The following is a 24,037-nucleotide window of genomic DNA, read 5'->3' on the forward strand; positions in this document are numbered from 1 at the left end:
GCTCCAAATCCTTCATCTTTTTCAGGTATTTCTCATCGCATGCGATAAGCTTTCATTTATCTCATCACGAATTAATTGCGATCTGCCTTTCACTGTTCGCATATGTATAAATTATAATTAATCATCGATATTCATCATTGATTGATATTTACTGTACTTTCTTTAGTGAAAGGATGAGATGATCTAGTTCGAAGAAGAATGTAGTGACCTATTGACAGAATTCTTAAATGGACCTCTTTCAATGAACGGGTTATTAGACTGCCTGGAGCAAGCTGGACATCTTCTCAGTTAATATAATATTTTTATTACAGTAATTTCAATTTGTTTAGTTAATCGGTCTTTTGTTGTCACAGACACAAAGCAAACGCATAAGAAATACAGTGCAAAGAAAGGAGAAACAAAGTTAGAATAATAACACACACACACAAAAAGAAAGGTCGAGAACTTTTTCGGGGACCGCTGTGTTCCTATATATTTTGAGGCGCTGAATCCAAATTTGAGATCGAAATAGCAATTCATGCGACAAATTTTGAATACAACCCCAAAAAACATTATTTTCGAATATATGATGGAAAAACTCGGTTTCGTTATGAATCTCAAGCCGCTGAATTCAACAACGAAGTTGGATCCGTTATATTACTAAAAAGTTCGTGACATAACCTCAAAACGAGAATATACAAGATACGTAAAATATACAAAGTATGTATTGCAATATATGTTGTGCAATGTATGTTATGCACTATGCCAAATAATATATATATATATATATGTAAAATATATTTTTGGAATCCTCCGAACTCAAAACAAATTTCTGTCCAGGTCGCATTTTCTCAACTATTTTATATAAAAATATGCACTTTCATAAACTTCCACAGACTAATAATAATTCGAAAGAAAGACTTGCTCCTTGGAGAACGTACATAGCTCGAACGTTCGACATTTACGTTGCAAAGTAAATTTATATCGGTAACCACCAGAACTCTTTTAGGTCAGTGTAACCTCAAGCATGAAATAAAAATAGTATTAATAAATGATTCTCCAGTCCATTGACAACCACTCTAAACTAGTTAAACCGGAATTCCAACGGAGCCTGGTATGAAATTGGAGAGAGTTCACTCTTGAAAAATGGTCACCTGTGTGCTGTGCGTTTCCAGTGTGTCACCTTCGGCAAATGGACCATCGACTTTCCAAGTTCATGTCCTCCGTTGCACTCTGGAATAGTAATTAGAATGGACAAGCTTTCAAACAGGAGTCGTCGAGATCGTGTTGTTTTATTTAACTCTCACCGAGGAGGGCGCCAATTCGTCAACCCACGTTCGCACGATTAGTCGATCGAACGTCGATCGGATGTCCATTTAAATACCTAAACCGCATACCACTTCCGCCAACTAATTTGTGCTCGATAACATCGTACGTGTAATTTATTCAATTTCAAGGAGAACGCTGAGCTTGCCGCGCCGCATCGGTGCGATCTATACCTAATCTGCCATCTTAATCACAACTTCTGATACGAGAAGAAATTATCTCCGAATCGCTGAAAGTATCGTGCGATGAACGTAAGCTACAAAACTTAACGCTTAAGGAACTTCAAGTGAACCGTTAAAATGAGGACGATTTTCAGTAATTTGTTTATAACGTAAAACGTTGACGAAACTATACGTCACACATTCTTTAACATATCAAGATACGTAAAATTTGTTTCATTACTCTTCTTCGACGTTTATTGAAATAATAAATTCTGTTCTCCATGAAGCTCCCGGTCAACGATGTGGAACAGAAAATAAAACGAAGATTTTTCCATAATGGAACTACGCGTCATAGTTACAAAGTTATATTTTAATATAATTTGCTTTCGTTACATATTAACATACATTAAACCTAAATCTTGTTTTAAAAAAATAGCATATAGAATATATGTAATATAGTGACAAAAGAGTGATTTTTGCGTAAAATTTTTAATTATTTTAAAGTAAGATGTAATTTGAGATAATTTAACATAAAATCGTGAACATCGAAATATTTGCATAAGTAAATAAATTTGCAAATATTATTTCATACTATTTGGTACATGGTACATAGTATGTGGTACATAGCACATGGTACATAGTCCATGGTACATAGTATGTACATGGCACATAGTACATGGCATGTAATATATGACACATAGCACATGGCACATCGTACATAGTACATAGTGAATATTACATGGCACATAGTACATAGTACACAGTACATAGTGCATGGTACAATGTACATAGTACATGGTACATAGGACATAGGACATAGTACATAGTATAAATATAGTAAATAATGCGTACGCAGGCCATTACGTGCTGATCTTTTTTGAGCACATATCTGCACCCAACAGTTCTCAAATGATTTAATTACGGCGAATTGCAAGTACAAACAATTTGTAAAATAATTTCTTTGTACAGAATACGTAACATCTTAATCAAGTTGATAGGAATTATCTAAATTGATTATCGATGTAAACATGAACTGGACACGGGGTACACGATGTCTGTATAATTAAGCATTTCGTAGTCAATCAGGAGTTCGAGCATAGACAGGATCATTACTCTTGCGTATGGGCTGTATAAAATTTCCCTGGAAGACTGACAACTTTGTGAGTAACGATCCGGTAATTGCACTCGATTAGCCCTCGAACACATTGGAAAAGAAACGAAGCACCGGCGCAAGAAAATTAATAGACGTATTCGGAATAATCCACTGGAGCTATTTATTATATGGACAGTTCAGCTTTTCTTTCCGAACATTGTCCAAAATGGTTTCACCGGATAGGTCTTCCATCTTGCGGAAAGATTTCCTTGTCGCCCGGAGCGTTCGGGGGACGCGTTTGTTCCTGTTTAAGTGGCAAAAACATTGCGAACGTGGATAGACGTAAATTGCAGAAAACACGTTTTCACTTTCTCGCGATTAACGCTCGCGCGGAAGAAAATGCCCGGCGCGTTGTTACACGCGGAATCCATCGTTCGGATCCACCATCTTCTATCACAATTCCACCTGAGTAGAACTAGGAGGTTTCACTTTGATCGATCGAGAGTCTTTCGAGGTACAATTTCCTCGAACCCCGAGCGCTTTCTTGAAGAAAAATGTTAAATTCATTACAAATACATCTCTTTGGAGCTAACGTTGTTCCTTGTCTTGCTTCCGCTTGCTGTGTACCGTCGCTGTAAGATTGTAAAAATAGTTCCTTGCACCTGGCGGTCTCTGTAAAATTGCAGTAATCAAAGTTGGATGAATATCGATCTTTCGGACATGATGGATCAATCAAAATAGAGTCGGAGCTTTGCGATTCACATCGGCTTATAATATATTAAATCTTGCCATTTATATAATAGATGTATCATCATTATGATATATGTAACACATTGTAATAATTCATATGGTTCGAATTCCAACCATCCTTGAGCACATTCTTCTTTTAAACGGCTTCTTGAAGGGGAAGATTATTCAAGCATATTTACGATTGCTTTAAAGTTAATGCGAGTTTCATTAAAAGCAGTGAAACACTTATTCTTAAATATAACGCAAAGTAAATAATTTTGTAACTCCAATGCAGGATATCTTTAAGAGAAAAAAGATCGATTGATAAATATTACGACAAGTCATCTTTTTAGTAAAATGGTTGAGCATTAACAGCTAATGTTGAAGGATTTATTCAGATATATCATTCACTGAGCTTTATTGTATACTCCTAGAACCATTCAATGTGTAACTTCGCACAATTTTGATTGATGGGTATGTATATGTATACATACACTTATAATTATCTTTCTATTATAAATAAATTAGGATACACACTTCCTTATGGCACCTCATAAAAACACCTATATGTTCATAAACACTACTCACATCAATAGAATTTCCATTTTATTTTTAGTATATAATGTTTCCAAGTGAAATAAATCTTTATAATTTCTTATTGAAATTTAAATTTCTATCATAAATCTATTACAGTTTAAAATTTTTAATTCTATTAAAAATTTAATGAAATTTAATTTTCTATTCAAAATCTATTATAATTTTAAATTTTTAATTAAATCTGTATTATAAAAATCTATTATAATTCTTTCTAATAAAACTTCATTGTAATTAAATTATATATTAAAAATTTATTATAACCGATTTCACATCTATTTAATATCACTTCATCCAAATTTATTAAAAAGATTTATTAAAAATCTATAAATTCTAAATTCTTATTTCTTTAAAGAAAACGCAACCATTATAAAAAGGCAGGAACGATGATAAAATTGTTATGCCAAATGTATATCTAGCAATTCAAAAGTCAGTATACATATTTTAACACTTTCATTAACATCACTGACAAAAATGAATGTAGATAAAACATCAAACAGTAATCAATAAAACAATAAAAGAGAGAATGAAATATCTGTTTAGCTATTGTACCTTGTAATTAACGGGAACAATTTTTATTTTTCATAAAAATCCGATACCCGATCATGATATATTCGAATTATAATAACTGGTTTCGGAGTAGCAATTCCATTGTTCGCATACTTATCGACCGCGGTACATATAGTACTTTACACTCTATCTTTACCTACGGTTCTGACTCCAAAAATATATACCGAAGCTAAATATAGAAGCATTACCGCGTATATTGTACTGAAATAAATAAAAACAGAATTTAATAATAACCTGCCGTAATAACATTCGCATATTGCAAAAGTCAGAAATTACAATTAGCATTGCGAAGTTCCTTGTTAGTTAGACAGAAATTATACATATACATACGCTTGTTATTAGATACGATGTGAACCGATATTAGTGCCATAATTTTTATCGAAATAGAACTTGCAGTCACTTAATTTTGATGTTCGTAGTATATCCCGTGGTAATTTATACTCTCGGAAAGTTGCTTCATTGAGTGGTTTCATCATATAGTAGGCATAACCCTGTTAATCAATTCGCTATGAAGTATTTTAATTGTAAGTCAGCGTTGCCTATCGATGGTTGTAATTTATGTAGATGCCTGTGAAAGTTCGCGAACCAATTTAACACTTTGCCGTTTTATTTTTTACGCCATCGGTAATGCCAGTAATAAACACAGATAAAGTATGTTAGCAGCGTACTTCCTATTGCTATTCCTACGCTGATATCATACGAGACAGAAGATATTTGCATTTTATACTGATTTTAATTACATAAATTTTCTAGTCATATAGTTAAATCATTTTATGTATATGGAGAGCAATTGCCTTTTCATTAGGTGTTCGCCGTCTTCGAGGCGTTAAGTCGGACAACTATTCATCCAGTTATTACAGGCATTCACTTTAATGTATCTGCAGGTGATTCAGAAGTTGAGCACAGTATACTTTATTGTTTAATCTACCATTATTCTTATTAATTCTAATCCGTGGATACATTTGAACACTCTAGAACGGTTTGTAAATAAAAATAACAGCATTTCTTAAACTAATTTTCGTTTTCTTTTGATTTCTGCAATTTCTTTGGACGATAATCAGATCGAACAAAATTTAAACATGTATTTAGAAAAGTATGTGCATAATTTTATGATAATTTTATTTCATTTTATTTAGTGTTATTTAATTTTATTTAATTTTATTTAATTTTATTTAATTTTAGGGATTTAAACGTAAAATAAAATGTTTGTTCATTCGTGTAAATTCTTCTATTTTATGTATGCATCGATCCTGTAGTCTATTTATAAATAACAATTTAGTGCATGACTAAGCAAAGGTCTCGTATAATATGAATTTCGATTATCATACAAAGTACGATATTTATTTGAGGAAGTAAACATATATATCTAAACAATCGATGCATTTGATTAATTATTCGAACGTCTTGCTGAAAGTCGAAGTTATCGATTTCTCTTGTCCTACCCTATTCACGATTGGCCTGTGTCCAAATTTTGTCCATATTTTGAAAAATAAATGATTCTATAATAGCAGGTCGATACTAAGAACTAATTTTACCATGTTATTGTTTAACACTGCATAAACTGTTTTATAATATTTCCAAGTCTATGGATGTCTAGAATATTAAAAATAAGCATTTAATTAATTTGATTGAAATATTTTGTAATTTAAACCTTGAATTCGTATGTCGTTGTTCATTGGGAAATCTATTTATCTTAATTAACGTGTAATCAATAACTCTTCGTCAACTTTTCTTTTGTTTAATTCATAGTCCGGTAACAAAAGATAATCGTTCCACGACAGTTTCATTTTATTTGACCATTTTTCCTGTAAAATATCATATAAAAGAAAGATTTTTTTACAAAATTATTATTATCTCTAGAACACTATTATTAAAATATCGACAACATTAGAAATGTTATGCTTACAACATATAGTTCGCAAATCAATCCCAGAGTTAAAAGCATCAATAATTGATGTATCGCGATCAATTGTACTCGATATCCTTCACCTGCAATCAGTCATTTCGAGGCCAAACTACTAAATACGACATTGCGTTACTTCCAAGAACAAACACTTTTGAAACTTTAATAATTAAGTAACTTCTAGAATTTTCCATTTGCATTTTTATGGCAAATTTCATTTCAATTTTTATTTTCATATTTTTTTGTATGATTTCTAATTTTTATTCCAAATCGCTGGACTAGTTCACTTATTAACCCTTTGTGCTCGAGATCAATTTAACTGTAAATCCAAAATAGCTTTTCTGATTTCCATTTTATATGACTTTGCGCATTTCAAATTATATTTTATGATTCATACCAGAATTAGTCTTAACAGATTTGAAAATATAAAGAAATTAAAAATTTACAAATTTAAAGCAAATTTAAAATTGACAAATATAAAGCAAATTTTAAATTTACAAATATAAAGCAAATTTTAAATTTACAAATATAAATAAAATTTTTTAAATTTACAAATATAAATAAAATGTTTTAAATTTACAAATGTAAGAAAAATGTAAACGTTTTACAAATGTGAGAAAACGTAAACATTTTGCAAATGTAAAAAAAGTGTAAATGTTTTACAAATTTAAAATTTACAAGTGTACAAAATTCAAAAGATTTACAAATTTAAAATTTACAAATTACAAAAATATAAAAATTATTTCGGCACGTGATATAACAATCGTTAGTGGTGCATCGGAGACAGCACTCGAGTGAAAAGAGTTGAAAATATAAATAACATAAAAGAGTGTGAATTCATAAATGTAAATTTCTCATCAACAGGTGTTTGTGCATAAAGTGAGCGCAATGCAGTATTCTGCCGCTGCCGATGTAGATTTCCGTTGCATGTCTAAGGCATTTTTTGCGGGTTGCCATAAAGCTATATTCCAGAGTAACGAGACATGCGCGCACACGTGTAACTTATTTCACACAATTCGCACTTTTTCGGATACCGTTCATTTTCATAGGCTTCGTGCCCAATCATCCCCGTAATTATTAATTATACTCGGTCGATGCAATTTGGTAAACTTATTAGTTCTTGCGGAAAGATTACACGGGTTTTTATTAACGGTAAATTTGATGCAAATGTTAATTGGTACATGCACAATGAGAAAGTATATTGGTACCGACAGACAGTTCACTATACCCAGATTATATGTAGCGATTTTATTATGATTTAGTTTTCATTCTATGCACAATTATGGCGAAAGTGTCTCCGTTAATTGCAGGTAAATGAAAAGGCAAATAAATTAATTTCATACATAGAAAAACACTATGTTCGGGAAATATGAATCGTTCTTATGTTAAACTGTTCTCAAAGTTTGATCATTCGGATAACATGTTATCATAGTTGTCGAATTCCTCTTTTTGTTTTATGAGGACACAGAAAATTATGCACACGATCAACATTTCTTAGTACTGACCCTTATTATAATGTTTCGTTATTTATTACTGTTTATCTCATAAACTATTGTTGTTAACTATATTAATTCTGATTTAACCATTTTAGCAATATATTTCTTAGAAAAGTATGAATAATTATGGAATGTTCTAAAAATGTATACATTCTTCCTCAATTTTTTTTTTAAACAAGGATTAAATATATTATGAAATAAGAATATATTAGAGTTTTATCGTTTTCAACAAAAGGGTAAATTATTATAATTACATAAATAGATTTTTTACAAATTGCGATCATTTTGTTAATTCAAAGTTTATTTTTGAAAAAGAGCTATATTTTTGAAAGTTATTGTCATAAACAAATTTGACATTTAAACATACAAGTTTGCAAGTTAATTTGCCCCCACCTTTTCCAGTTCTAAACAAAATGCCAGTATTGTTCCTTTATTAAATTTTTTTTCATGCATTTTTGTTTAAAAAATGTATAGGTCAACTATAAAATTATAACAAAGTTAGAAGTATGTAGAAATATTATTACGTTATTTTGAACTTATTACAATTATTAAAAGAGGAAATAGATTTTTACCTAACATACGTTTCTTACAATTGATTTAAATAATTTTTATCTGTAAAATTGCGCAGTGTAGTTATTACATTGAAATTTATGACAAACCTAAATCGTAATACTTTCATTTCTGGTTTATGTCCATTTAGACATTTACATAATTAATAAACTGCGGATCTTTGTGAAAAATAAAAAATGATAATTGTAAGAAACATAAATGAAATAAAAATTAATTTCTTCTTTCAATAATTATAATAAGTCAACAACACTGCAACAGTATACTTAAATGCTTCGAACATCTTCACCGTTTCCTATTCACTTTCGTCAAAAATGCATAAAATTTGCAGTCTAGCAATTAATGTAAAAAATACAACATTCAATGACATTTAAAGCGTTCATATTTGCATGGGCATAAAATTATGTGTGCCTAGTTGTTCTTTATTTGTATAATTATCTGGGTAGTGATGATTCGAGACGGTTACAGATCGTTTCACGCACACATACATTCAATTACACTGTGATTTAAGTACGCTCCACGTATTCACTATAAATTATTCATGCTTTCTGCAAATAGAATTAATCCGAAGACAACCAGCATTTATCTTTGCTATTTTAAGGTAATAAACATTACGATAATATTTAAGGGAGTGGCCGTCGTTACCGTTGATTTGAAAGTTTGCAATCAGTATTAACCCTTAAAATGTTTAACTTTCAGATTAAGCAAAATTACCTTCGTACACAAGCATTCATTCCTGATACTATCTAGTTAATATGTTTTGTTTCCAGTAATAAAATGGAGGTTGAATATAACGGATAAAACTATAATATGTACAACGAATAAACTTTTGATAATACAAAATGTAATTATACAGAGTGTACCATTTAAGTTGAGATTATAAAAATGGGGAGTCAAATGGCTATACTAATTTTCTAATGCGTGGGTGTTTTCGAGGTTACTACATCTTTTTTTTAATGATAATCCTATAGTTTTTATTTCGGAATCGTATTCTACGTAAAAAAATGCACAACTTTTGATTGAAACACTTTTTTTTGTAAGATCAGTATTTTTAAAGATATTTAGTTGATTTTTCACGTTTGTGTCAAGAATAATTTTGTTTTTCTATTAAAATGACAACGATACTTTCTTCTGGAAGGTACTTTGTATCATTTAAGAATATCAAATTACGAAAAAATGTTTCAAACAAAAGTTGTGTACTTTTGTATGTAGAATATGATGCCGAAATAAAAAATACAGGATTATCATAAAGAAAAACAAGACGACCTTGAAGTAACCTTAAAAACGTTCACGTATTAAAAAACTACAATAATAGTGCCATTTGAATGCTCATTCGAAATACTAAAGGACATGCGTCAGTTTTATCTTTTTTTATATCACGTGCTTACGAGATTTTTTACAATCTCAACTTAAATGGCACAACCTGTATAAATACGTACGATACATTGATAGTCGAACAATGAATGAAAATGACAACATTTTGATAGCCATACAGAAAGATTAATGCATTGCATATTTTATTGTCTGGAAAATAATATATCTAATAAATTAAAAATTGTTGTTCTATACAAATCAGAAACATACGCAGCAATAAACTATTTAGTAGAAATATTCTACACGAGAGAAGTAGTATGCAGATGACAATTATAAGATAGATCAAAATGATCCACTTCGAATTTTGTAGTTTACTTTCATTAAAGTCATAAAAGAGTGCTGTTGAGTGAAATTATCAAATAAAGTTATTTATTCGTGTATATATAATAGTAATAATTAGACTGCGGACTTTGTCAAAGTTGATTGTGTAAAACATAAGTCAAACGAAGATATTGTTTCTCTTTTAATAATTTGAATAAATTGTACATATTATGAAAATATTCTCAACTCCTTCTCATGTCTTTACAATTTCGTTTTTGGCCGAGTGATATTGATTTTAAAAATAAATAAATTCCACAGTCTATTAAGAGTCATGACTAAATTGTAGATTTTATGCATTTATGGCAAAATTGGGTAGTTGATATATCAATAAGCGTAAAAATTAAAAACATTTTAAAACATCAATGTATTATTTTTAATTTATTAAGAAGATTAAAGGAAGAATGAAGTTGCCACTTTGTTTCTATTGTGTTTGCAATTGATGTAGACAATTTTTATCTTGCAGACAAAATCCACAGTCTAGTCATGACTAATCACAACGAAGATGAAAGTTCCGCAGTAATTGATATTCTGTACGATGAATTCTGCGACAATGAATGAATTGTAATCATCTCGTGCTATCAAGATTTTTAACCTATGAAAACAAATGTCGACATATTGATGACATCAGGACTGCACATCTTGTTTCAGAAGTTGCAACTATATGTAAAATTTGCACATATAAAATCATATAACAAACGATCAGGATATATTGTTCAATTTTGCCATTATTTAAGTTTCCAATATCTAATCCAGTTCTTTCAGGAAACTATTTTTAGCACTTTGGAAAATTCTCGTCTTCGAACAGGTTATATTTGTCATTTCTAGTAAGCCTTACGTATTGCAACATTTATCGTAGCAACGTAAACGAATTTTTTACGTGACGGATAACAAATAACCGTGTCAACCTACGGCGAAAGTTGCGCATTTGGACGCATTCGCCGCATTGAAGCATTTAAAACGGATAAATGTCACCTAAACAAACTGCATACTTAATACTTGCGATTTTACGATAGGCCGGGTCCTGCGAACAAACTGGTAAAACCCGACGAAAACTGTAAATCTTCTAGGATAAACATAAATTTCACGCACGCCCGAGGAAAACCCAGGTAGACCCACATAGGTACAAAAAAACAAACGTTCATTCGTCAGATTTCTTTTGTGTTGAATGTGACGTATCAACGCGGAGAAATTGCGGTGCGTTTTCGTGCAAGGATTTTACGTTTTCGAAGATTGCGTTCCGGTAATCCGCGTCGAACGAGGAAAATTACGTAGACTCGCGTACAGAAGTTGTATATAATAAGCTTGGAATACGAAGGAATCGACACTACGTACACATGCGTAAGAATTATTGTCAGTTGGTGATCAATAGACAGCGGATTTTCTGCATTTATGAGAGTAAAAGCTGGTGAAATATGGTCCAATGAAAACAGTTGAAGAATTTAGAAACAATGTTATATTATATTCAACTTACTGGATTTATTAACGAACGCAGTACATTTTTATTTCACTGTGGTTTATCGTAATCGATATTTTATTGTGTATAAAGATTCGCTGTTTAATGATGAAAGTGTCTGGACTCGGTTTTACCACACAAATTACAAATACAGTTGCGGGCAAAGATACAGCGATGTGCAAAAGTGAGTAGACACCTTTGACTTCTTTAAAATTCAATCAAATGATTTCCGACTGATGGGACAGTGGGCAAAAAATTTTTGTGAAAATTATAATTGATTGGAATAACAAAATGAAATAAAAAAGATCCGTTTTTAAACTTTTTTATTTGAGCTCATAACGAAAATTTAAACAATAAGTTTTACGGGCTTCGATAACTTATATGCATCCTGAAAATTTTATCTATATTGGTTAACGTTGTTATGAGCTGTTAACATTTAAAATTCATGAAAATAGCAGTTTTTCTCGAATATATACAGGGTGTCCCAAAAATGTTTCGCAATACGGAAATATGGGGTAGCTGAGATCATTCTGAGTAACTTTTTCCTTTGCGAAAGTGCAATCTGCGACTTTGTTTACGAGTTATTAACGAAAAACACTGGCCAATGAGAGGTGACGGCGCGAAGTTCGAGAGCCCGCAGCACGAGGCTTTGACAGAAGGTCGGGACGGACTCGAGCCGCGTTCGAAGTATTGAACAAGTCACGAAGCGTGAACTTTCCGGATTTTTTTTTACTACGTAAAAGTGATATTTTTAAGAAAAACGCTGTTCACCTCTACTTTAGAACGTCTGAAGAATATTTACTAATTTTTCGGACCCGAAATAATATGTAGTTTAACCGTGACAGCCGTTTTAATTTTCTGGTGTGCATGATACCTCGTGTGCACCATATGAAATTTTTATGCAAGGTGTACAGTGAGGATTAACAAAGTTCGTAAATGATATTTTGATTTAAATAATTCCATGTCCGAGCAGAATTCAACGAATGATTCGCAAAGCTGATTTAATAATAAATAATTGCGTTAAGGTACGTAAAGGATTTGTTTATTAGAGAAATATGAAAAATATTATCAATAAGAAACTCACCCATTTAGTTGAGAATGCATTTACTGACTCGTACGCACTGACCTCGTACAACGAACAGCTGATCCCAGGTCGATGACCGCAACATTCGAGGGATATTGTCGGAGGAACCTCTGGTATGGTTATTTTCGAAGTTCGCTTACTCTGCACTGTCACCAAACACTGACCACTTAATTAATCACTGATAATCCGAATCACTTGTGGATATTATAAAGATCACTAACATTCGTTCGCGGATAATCGTTTATTCAGGCCTCGACCGTGGGCCCTTGTTGTTCGTCGTTCGGTCGTCCGAGGAAATGACACCCGATACCATTTTCTTCGAACGGCCAAAAGCGCAGGGTACTTCTTCGTCTTTCAAATGAATACATTTTTCGATACCGAGACATGCAAAATGCATTGTTTAAATTGTCGTTACAAGCTCAAATGAAATGGAAAACTTATCATTGTTATATTTTTTCTTGTTATTCCAACCAATTATTATTTCCACAAATATTTTTGTTGTTTACGAGTATAATTTATATTGCTTGTTTAATATATACGTTCTCAAAAACAACGAATGTTGTTTGGTTTTACTTAGTGTGGAATAATTTTATTAAAATAAGAATATAATAATCCTGTAAAATTAAATTTGTGATATCTTCTATTTAATTTTACTCCTCTATTCATTTCATATATTGAAATGCAAACAAGACTTTGCTAAAGTTTTATTCTGGTATAGATATCATTAAAGTATTTTTAAAAGTCAGTATTCTCGGAGAGAAATAAAACACTGTATACATTAAGACTCTTGTACGAAATCTACATCAGAATAATTTTCCCTAATGTGGAAATTCTCAGCGTGGAAACAGAAATGAACAATTTGGGAAGAGGAGGTATGATTATTGTTTTTATAATAGTTGACAATCACTAACTATAAAATCGAGCCGCAAGGCTCGAATATTCGTATCTCCTCTTCCCAAATTGTCTATTTTTGTGTACAAACTGAGGGTCGACTAGGAAGAATTTACTGTATTTACTGTATATGGTTTTTAAAGAATAAATAGGTGCAATTATGCATACTATAGAGTTAATGTATTTTCGATGCCTGAGATCTCTTTGACCCTGTCTTAAATTCCATCGTAATTATGTTCTTGACCTCTGCAGGAGGAAAAAGTCATCGTGGAGCGAGTATCCTGTGATACATCGGTAATCGCATCGATTATCGCACGGTAAATGCTCACGTTTAAACTCTGACGTCTCTCTGTACTGTTATGTCATAACGCAACCGTATTGATTGTACAAAACCAGTCGAGCCTTTTAATTTACGATGTGTTTCGTTCGATTTTCGCTATTTTCGTTTTTATCGACCGATTGAAGGAAATAAAATAGCTGTTATTTGATTGCAGACCTGGGCCAATATTTCATTGGAGATAAAAATTAAAAATAACTATTTGAAGTAATTTATTTCAGACCGTTATTTTCAGTATCGTTATCCGAAAATAAAAATAATATCGATTCATTTGAGATAAAGCGAGTTCAAATAACGAATTACTTCGTTGTTTCGTTATTTCAAACTGATTAAAAGAAATAACTTTAAAAATAATACTGAACAGAAAGATTTTATCTTATGAAATCTTTGGAACAATTTGTTTAAAGCGAAAATATGTAAACCACCTGAAAAATTAAAATTAACTTCGTAATGATTTAAAAGAACTATTTCAGACGATTCTAAAAAATAAAATAATACGTTAGTCGAAATAATATTTTAAATGATGTTATTACAAAGGTGCTCAAGTCAGAATAAATTAATCTATTATCCGCAGAAACTTGTTCAAATTTATTTTACTGTAACTAACTGAAACGTATGGCGTAACTGTCGATAAAGTGATTGTATAAAACCAAGGCAATTAATTTGTACGAAGCATACGCACGTATGCGTACAATCGCCGTGAGCATAATTCAATCTAATCTCGAGACGTAGTTAAAAAAACGATTGGGCTGTTCTACGTCAAATCTAGTTATCCAATACATCGTAATTTTTTCTAGCGCGAGGAGATATCTTAAACGAAACTTATTTTTCGATAATTTCACGCGTTAAATTAGCCATAAATTGATACTGCAATGAAAGTAGTTATTGTACTTATGAAATCAAAAAGAAGTGTCTAGACTAGATGGTAATAGAAATGTGCTTTATTATACGAAAATAAAAATTTTCAATTATTAGCGAAAAAAATGAATTGGAACAATGGCAATATGATTACATGTACGCGAAATGTTTATATCAAAATAAGCATGCACATTAAAAGAAGTTCCAGCATGTCCATGCATATTATTGCATTATCCAAGACGTGTCCAATACAGGTTCAATATTATAGTAAGTCATGAATGTTAATACATTTAAAACATATCGAAATATACATATAAGATATAGAAAATATCAAAATATGTAACTTTGCATATAATTTTGAACAAATTCGATGACAACACGAGAAATTCTGCATTTACATGGATTTACTTTATGCAGAATCAATATTTTCTGGAGTGTTTTTAAGAAACCGAAGTCAAACAGTTTCTTTTGTTCTTCAATAATTTGAATAAACTGAAAGGAATATGTCGACATTTCTAAATTCTTTAAATTCTTTTCCTGTTTTATATTTCTTTTTTTGTTATAAATCTAATAATTATTATACAATATACAGTGAACAACGACAATATGTGGACACTTTTTCAAATAGAGTAACTTTTCTCGAATTGGTACAAACCGATTTCATTTTTTTCAGATCCTATATAGCGGGGAATATATATATATTATAATATAATATTTTAGGACTTCTACGTATTATTTTCAACTCATCGAAATTATGACAGAAAGAAAGAAATGTCTACTTGATTCGTGTTTGTTATAATCGATGAAGACTATCTTTCTTTTGCATAATAATCCCCAGTCTAGTAATTATCGTCTTGCAGGACTCACACTCCATTTCGTACGGAATAAGGAAGTGTCCGGATACTTCCAAGCGTTGCTGCATCTCATAAAAAGTACTGGTTCGACCCTGTAGCTGCGGGAACGATTATTGAAGCAATTAATAATGCCGAAGGTGTCAATAATTGTATTTATGAAAGCGTAATGTTTCGAGTACCGTTAATCTCGAAGTTAGCCGAGTCGAATTCGATTGGACACCAAAGTCGTCCCTGAAACCGTCTCTTGGTAAGCCTGGCAACGAACGATTATATTCCCGGTAACGGTACAAAGTGCAGCGCGCATGGTGCATTTACGATAACCGAGCGAGGCCGTGGCGTAGTGGCTTCATAGATGCCTATCCAGGTAGAGATAGAGACGAAACTTTGTGACCTGGAACGAAACGACGACGGTCTCGTGGATACGCGCCCATACTGTGCACCGTGCACGATATACGTATGTATATCCTACGCATGGTGCTCGAAAACGCGATCCTAGCCGAGCAAAATCATTTTTATCGTTTTACTTACATCTACGCGACAGAGTTGAGCCAAATTACATTTGGGTGACGCGTAAGAGCTAAAGACCAACGAATAAAATTTTATTCGACACTATCGAATAAAAATTTATCTAGATAAAAATTGATTCGAATAAAGTTTTATTCGACACTATCGAATAAAAATTTATCTAGATAAAAATTGATTCGAATAAAGTTTTATTCGACACTATCGAATAAATATTCAATCGAATACAAATTTATCTAGATAACAATTTATCCGAATAAAATTTTATTCGAGTAAGAATCCATGCGAATAAGATTTTATTCAAATAAGAATTTATTCGTGCTGGAATTCATACGGAAAATAATCGATTTAAACAGAAATGACAGAATATAAAATGTTTTTCATAGTTTATCGATTTATTTCATCCGTATTACTTTTTCGAATTATTCGAATAAATTGTAAATAGAATAATTTATGACGAACAATGAATTATTCGAATCAAATATTCGACTAAACGGAATTCATCCCGATAATTACCTTAGCTAAAATAGGCTTTTCAAGAAATTACTAGTTAGTCTCTCTAAATATTACTCTAAACTTACATGGATACAATATTTGTAGATATATGTATAAACATATAACCATAATACATAAATATTATAATCACAATTATCTGAATACAATCATCTTTATATGTATATGTACATTTATGAAGTGATCTTAATTTTATTGAGTTTCTGATTCGTATTCGTCATTACTTTGAACATTATATTTAACTGTTTCATTATATTATATTTAACATTTATATCACAGAGATAACTATATCAAATACAAAACTGTAAGGACACTATAAAAATTTGAGAATATTTTTACTTTATGTACAATATTCAAAGAAAAACGACTTATACCACAATTATATTCTTGATTACTGTAAATCCAAATGCGCTGATATTTTATAAAAATATAATAAATATACAGTTACGATACACATACAAGGCGTAGAGGGAAATATAACGACAAAAATCGTTTCGCTTAGCCAGAATCACATTTGAGACCATTGTGCTACGTCTAGGTACACCAAACTATAATACGCGGCCGTAAATAACACGATCGTGTTTGCACTTTGCGTCAAACATACAACGCACCCTATAAATTCAATATTTTCGCAGTTTATTTCTAATAAATACGTCTGCTCTTAACGTCCAAGGATTTCGATTGCGCAACCTGAGCAGTTCTATTCGCGTTCCTATTATCGATCTATCGTTGCGTTCACTTCATTGAAAATTCTGAGCAAATTTCCGAGGTATTTTCATCTCCAAGGTATTATCAATAGACTAATCAATATACTTAACTTATTGGGTCGTACAGTGCGCATATTTTGCGGCAAAAATCATTTTATCATTGTGTATTTATCTATCGAATAAACATTTTCGTTCCATGCTTGATATACAAATCTTTGGCATATAATTTCTCTTCGTATGAAACGGAGCTTACTGATAGTATGTACGTATGAACCAAGGTATGTAAATTTCAAATTTTTCTGGACCGTTAAGGATTACATTTCCCCCCTGCATTTACTCTTATCGCACTACTCGCCTTTGTCATAAATGCATAAAATCTGTAGTGTGCTAATCAGGTTAGAGCAAGGACTACCTTTGAAATCGTTTATTTTGAATCGAATACTATGAAAATATAAAGACACATACCGATTGTTTTTTTATTCAAACAGCTGTAACCTCCAAGGAGAGATTGATAGAGGAAACATTGTGGCAAATGCAAGTTTTTTTACGGATGCCTTGTACTCTTCGCATTTGACCTGTGAGCGATTGTGACTAAGAAAATTTATACAGCACATACTGTCACAAAAATGTGAACTGTCACGTAGATATACACTATTGCTCAAAAGTATATGGACGCTTATCAATTGTATAGAAACTACGAAATATAATGTGTATTATTATTATCAAATGATTATTGCCAAATTCTGTTGTGAATGCATGTATACGTAATGTACTTCGATAAAATCAAATTGAGCAATTTAAGTATTTGAATCCTTTAAATAAATAAAAGTTTACGTAAGGAAAAAATTAAAAAAAAACATTTATCAAAACATTTATTTTCAAAAACATTTATAGCAAATTTTACAATCGGAATAGAACCTAATTCACAGTGAAGCAATGAAAAAATTAACAGCCATAATATAATTGCTTTTTATTATTATTGGTGATTTATTTGATTAATTACTGGTCAAATGCGATCTCTAATATGGTACAAATTAGCATACATGAAATTTAGTCAAGTTCATTAAAAATTTCACAATTTTTTATAGATAGTAGTAAGAGTTAAAAGAATTAATCCACATGCTTTTGAGTGGCAGAGCACGTATGACCAATTATTTTTAATAAAAACATGAATGTATGTTATTCGACAGACATGCTAGTATAACTGGATGGAAGTACTTATATTCATTTAGGATATGTAACATACTGTAACATTATGACCAAACGCAATGTAAAACCTTGGTTTAAGAAACCGAATGAGTTGTTCAATGATTGAACGCAATTCGCGTTAAATAAAAAATTAACAGTTATGATGCTTTTTTTATATTACAATGTATACAATAATTACGTTGTAATATTAGAAGTAAGGTTCTAAGGTTTAGAAGTAAAGTTCAGTTAAGGAGCTGAAGACAATGAACTGTTGAAATCAAATTTATACTTTGGCGTTGACTCATTTAGTAATTATGGAATAATATATCATTTGATATGACGTATTTTGCTCCATACATAGCAATACAAAAAATAATGTAAAAGCCAATTTTATTTGCATTGTTAACAGAAAACTTTACGGTTTACACTTGGAAGCCCGAGAATTTCTTTCATAAAAGGTCTAAAAATAGGAAATATCGCAATAATTAATAGGTGATCTTCAAACTTGAATAATTTTAAATATACAATAAAAAAGTGAAAATTGCTGGAAACTATAACGAATACCGTCCTTGTCTAAAAATAACGCTACATGGATACATAAACAAACAAAATAATACTGGTACACTGTTGTTCGTATATTCCAATATCCCAGACAACCAAAATTGTTCATCTTACGCAAGATTTGAAAAATCGTATTTTGACCAGTTTTTTGGACCTAATACTTCAATATGCACCGCTAGATTTAAATATGATAAACTATATTTCACCACAAAACTGGATAAATCTCTGCAACGAAATATTTCAACGATGTTAACATTAATTGGTCGTAGTCATTTTAGTATTATTTTATGTGGAATGAAGATTCAATTATTTAATAAATGAAAACAACAGAAATATATTTGTGATAAATATTTCAATATTATATGAATAACATTTTTATGTAATTACGTGATGCGTGCAAATACCGAACAAAATAGCAGCACATAACGAAAAAGATAAAAAAGGAAAAGAACAAAAAAATAATAAAAAATCAATACATGTTTCTGGAATAGATTAATTTATATTAGTATCGCTAATAAATGTATCTGAGGCTTTTAGCAACCGTAACACTTCTGACGGAAATGAGTCAGATATTTTATTTTTTTCTTCAATCTTAATGAGCTTATTAGTGGATCTGAAGATATTAAAAGAATGTGCAAGCGGACTTCCATATATTCTTTTCTGGAACATTTTCTGGTATTAAACCGTCTATAATATTTAACGTGATTTTGAGGATTTAGTACTTCTCGAGTTTCTTTCGATAACCTTCCGATGGATGATAGCAATGTACAGTAAATCCTCTTTAATTGACCCTCAGCTTGTACACAAAAATGGACAATTTGAGAAGAGGTGATACGATTATTCGAGCCTTGCGGCTCGTTTTTATAGTTACCGACTGTCAACAACTATAAAAACGAGCCGCAATATTCAAAAAATCCTCTTCCCAAATTGTCCATTTTTCTGTACAAGTTGAGAATCAATTAGGGAGTATTTTAGAATTGATAGCTTCAGATGCACAAGTACATCAATGTGAAATGTCGGGTGTCGTTAGACAGAATTATGAGATAATAAATGCGTAAAGTGAAGCAGAGCTTAAATAGGAAATAACTTATAATTTATTTGTCCACAACAGAGAATTACACACTACATAAATATACACCATATGCTATCGAAAATAAAACTTAAATACAACAAAATAAAACGAAAAATATACAAAGTCGGATATAAATACGGATATAAAAAATGCTTTGAACTTCTCTCTATGCAGTCTCAAATTGTTTCTCAAACTGTTTCGATTGACTATAGACAGAATGCTCGAGTGAACGCCTTGATTTAACAAAAAGTGAATCATATGACAGCCTTAGGAACCTTCTTGACGCTCTGCGCGGTTCCGACCACAAAGCTGCTTTAAACAATAATCATTTTCATTGATCGACGTTGAGAGAAGTGATATTGGTACGATGCTGGTAAAAGTGTATAGAAAACATTCCACTTTGAAAGAAAGCGCGATCAATTGAGACTCAAAAGATATTCATTGCGAATTATATGAAACGCTGATAATTCTCCTTAGTCAATCTAATATTAATTTTTATATAAATTGTAAGCAATATTTCTTACAGACAACAGTAAAATAAAAATTTACGAACATCATTTATTATTCACATGTTACCGCAATTTTTCAGTCATTTCCGGTGCTTCGACAAAAACATTTTTCGAACCAAAATTAATCATTACTCAGTCGTCTATAAATATCAATATGAAAAATTAAAAAAATTCTTTTTTAAATAAATAATTGAATGATGTTATAGCTGATGTCAAGATGAATTCAACGACCTATATAAAGCGGTCTTCGCGTTTTCAAACATTGTTAAAATCAATGTTTGTTCATGAAACAACTAATGCTTCGATTGGGACCACTACTGTTCGTCACGTCGCGCCGCGGCGATCTCGTACGGCCTCTATAAGACGGCATATTACATTCATCACGGTAACAGAAACGACACATAATTCGATACACGCAGTATTAAATTACCCGCCGGATTTATTGGATCATCCCGCGAGTATTTGAAGAGGAATGGTGACCGAACGTGGTAAGGCGAACCAGAAGAAGAGCGCGGCAGGCGTGAGAGAGTCTCGAAGAAGCACGCGGCGGACCTGTCAAAGCGTAAACTAGAGGTACGCTGGCTACATTCCTGCTAAAGCATACTTACGCGGCTCGATCACACACGCGGCGAGAAGTATGTGCGGACCGACAAACACGAGTTACCTAGTTATGCGTTTACCCAGAGGCATATCCACCGGTAAATAAATGCATGTAAAAATGACCGCCTACGCCGATCGAGCTGGCGACATGCGTGCGCTAATTACAATGGAAAGCTCTACCAGCGACAACATTTTCAATTGAGAAGCAAAACACGACACTGGAAAATTGCGAATTAGTGCACCGAGAATTGCGCGAGACGAAAGGAGAATTTGTTAGCGAGCAATGTTTCCTCGCATTCAGTTCAGCCACACAAAAACAAATAAATATATGCAAATGAAAATAATTATACGTTCACATTGTCGAACAAACTAATAACAAGATTAACTCAATGAATTGTTCATCCTAGATCTGATCTTTATGTGAACATCATTTTAGAAGATGACGATTAACCTTCGGCCGGTCGATCCTGGCTTACATTTAATCTGCATGTAAACGATGTTACGCTCATTGTATACAGTTCCTATCAGTACTCAGCATAGAGGCAAACAGCGAAGTGCTGTGTATAAAATTCTATTCCATTTCTTCGTAAAATTTCGCTTGAAATAATATACAGTATTTTCTCCCTAATTCGCTCTCAGATTGCGCACAAAAATGGATAATTTCATTTTTATAGTTACCGATTGCTAACAACTATAAAAACGAGATGCAAGGCTCGAATAATCGTATCTCCTCTTCCCAAATTGTCCATTTTTGTGCGCAATCTGAGCGCGAATTAGGGAGAAATCACTGATATTACGATGTCGGAAGAAAATTTTTTAAACGAGGATAAAGATGCTGCCTTTAGACAATTAGAAGACCCTGGAAATAGTGATAATTCTTCGGGTGATCATCATAGTCTTCAAAACGATATTTATTTGTAAAATCCACCCCAACGATACTATTATGTGTATAAATTGTGAAGATGGCGAGCAGAAAAATAATCTTCCTGTATCATGCATTCATTTTGTTGTCTTACCTATCCTTTAAATGTATAATTGTACTATTTTTAAAGCATGTATTAGTTTAGGCACAAAAACACTCAGGGTCGATCGGACGACGCCTGGCGGAAGGTCGGACGTCCGAGGGTTAAAAATAAAATATTATAGATTAGGTATTCCGGTTGCCACAAACAACCGTTCAAATTTTGGTTGCTACATAAGGTTTACGTTTACAAAGCTGTTAAAAGTGTAGCTGTTTCATGAGTCATAAAATTCAATTTCATATGTATAAAATACGCTAAGTTATATGAAATGGAAATACTATAGGTCAGAGAAACTATTTTGGATTTCGAGTTAAAATGACTCCAACTGCAGCGGGTTAATTTTTATGATCAATCTTTTTCCAACTGCTCGATCAGAAAATTTTTTATTTCTGGCTAGATCGATCACTGATCTGTGTATTTAAAAAACATATATTCTTAAAAGATCACGTAAAAGCCAAAACTTTTAACAATTGTTTGCAGTATTATGCGAATAATTTTACAATCTCGATTCGAGTAATTTGTTCGAATAAAAAATGAGGGATTATTCAAACAACTGTATAGAATAATTTGTTACGAACAATGAATCATTGTTGTCCGAATAAAATATTCGGCTAAAAAGGATTTGTTCGATTAATCATTTCAATGTCCAATTACGATAGCCAATTTTGCGCGCTACTGTTACAATGAAGTTAGGTAATATTTTCGGGGCAATAGTTAGGCAATATATTCACAACGACCAGCAGAGGCGACCAGCAACGACCACCATTACACGGTGATCAAAAGTTATCGAGCCCGCGAAAACGAAAGTGCGGAAGAAACTCGTGCAACGGGCGAGTGTTGTTGTTATAATCGATGCGATTATCTGTGCCGCGAGGAGACATTTGTTCGTGTCAACCGTGGACGATCTCACCGGTATTTGTCGCCGTATGATAAACGTCTCGAAATCGGCCGATTCGAGGCTCGTGTTTGGGAGGACGGTAATTTTGGCACGCGGGAATGCGGGAGACGGAAACCTGCCGCGAGGAATTCCCATTTGTACGAGCGCGCGGGATACGAGAGAAAGAACAGTGCGAGCACGCCCGGAGATATTTTCGAGGCAACAAGTGAATGGGCTGTACTATACTTATATCTCGGGACGCGTGTACATACTGCGCTCAGGCATCGTAAAAAGGAGGAACCAAGGATGTGCATCAACGAGTAATTTACGGCCGTTGCGATCTTTCCGGGGGAATTTCGCGAGAAATATTCAGCAGCCGCGTCGCCGGAAGTGCGGAGTCATCGCGTCGCTCGTCTCCACGTACTTACGGTACCTGCCGTTCTATCTGCGCGTAGAATCGTTCTCCGATGTAAGGTAAAACGTTCCCTATCGTGGAACGCTTTCGAGGTGGTGTACGATTATTAACGATTTTTTCCGTTTTTTGTACGTGCTTAAAGTCGCATCACCGTCACAAATTATAAGCAACTATTCCGCGTGTTCAAGTTATCGTAAGATTTATTAAGAGCAATCCTGTGAACACAAGCTATCAGTAATTTTTAAGATAAAATTTTAATAATGTGTTTTATATCATTTTTTACGACAAATTCAAATATGTAGAAATTAATTTCGTAAATATACGTTCTACATAAGAGAAGAAATTTCATTTTCGAAAAATCACACATCTGTGCTTGAAATTCATAGCCTTATTTTCTCAGTATGTACTGTGAACATAACACTGTAAACGAATTTCAGACCAAAACTTTTATTTTTGTGGAG

General features: G+C 32.3%; 1 protein-coding gene and 1 long non-coding RNA gene across 3 annotated transcripts in view; one reads left to right on the forward strand and one right to left on the reverse strand.

The window, feature by feature from the left end:
* centrocortin (cerebellar degeneration-related protein 2-like) overlaps positions 1-24,037 on the forward strand; it is a 227,341-nt gene that overhangs the window by 89,729 nt on the left and 113,575 nt on the right. The gene's annotated exons all lie outside the window — the stretch shown is intronic.
* On the reverse strand, positions 15,257-15,941 carry LOC143262419 (uncharacterized). The gene is made up of 2 exons (XR_013036261.1): positions 15,770-15,941; positions 15,257-15,688 (listed from the first exon to the last, which is right to left on the reverse strand). It is a non-coding gene; the product is annotated as an uncharacterized LOC143262419 (long non-coding RNA).

The sequence above is a fragment of the Megalopta genalis genome, chromosome 1 (assembly GCF_051020955.1).
Source record: "Megalopta genalis isolate 19385.01 chromosome 1, iyMegGena1_principal, whole genome shotgun sequence".
In the NCBI taxonomy this organism is placed as follows: domain Eukaryota; kingdom Metazoa; phylum Arthropoda; class Insecta; order Hymenoptera; family Halictidae; genus Megalopta; species Megalopta genalis.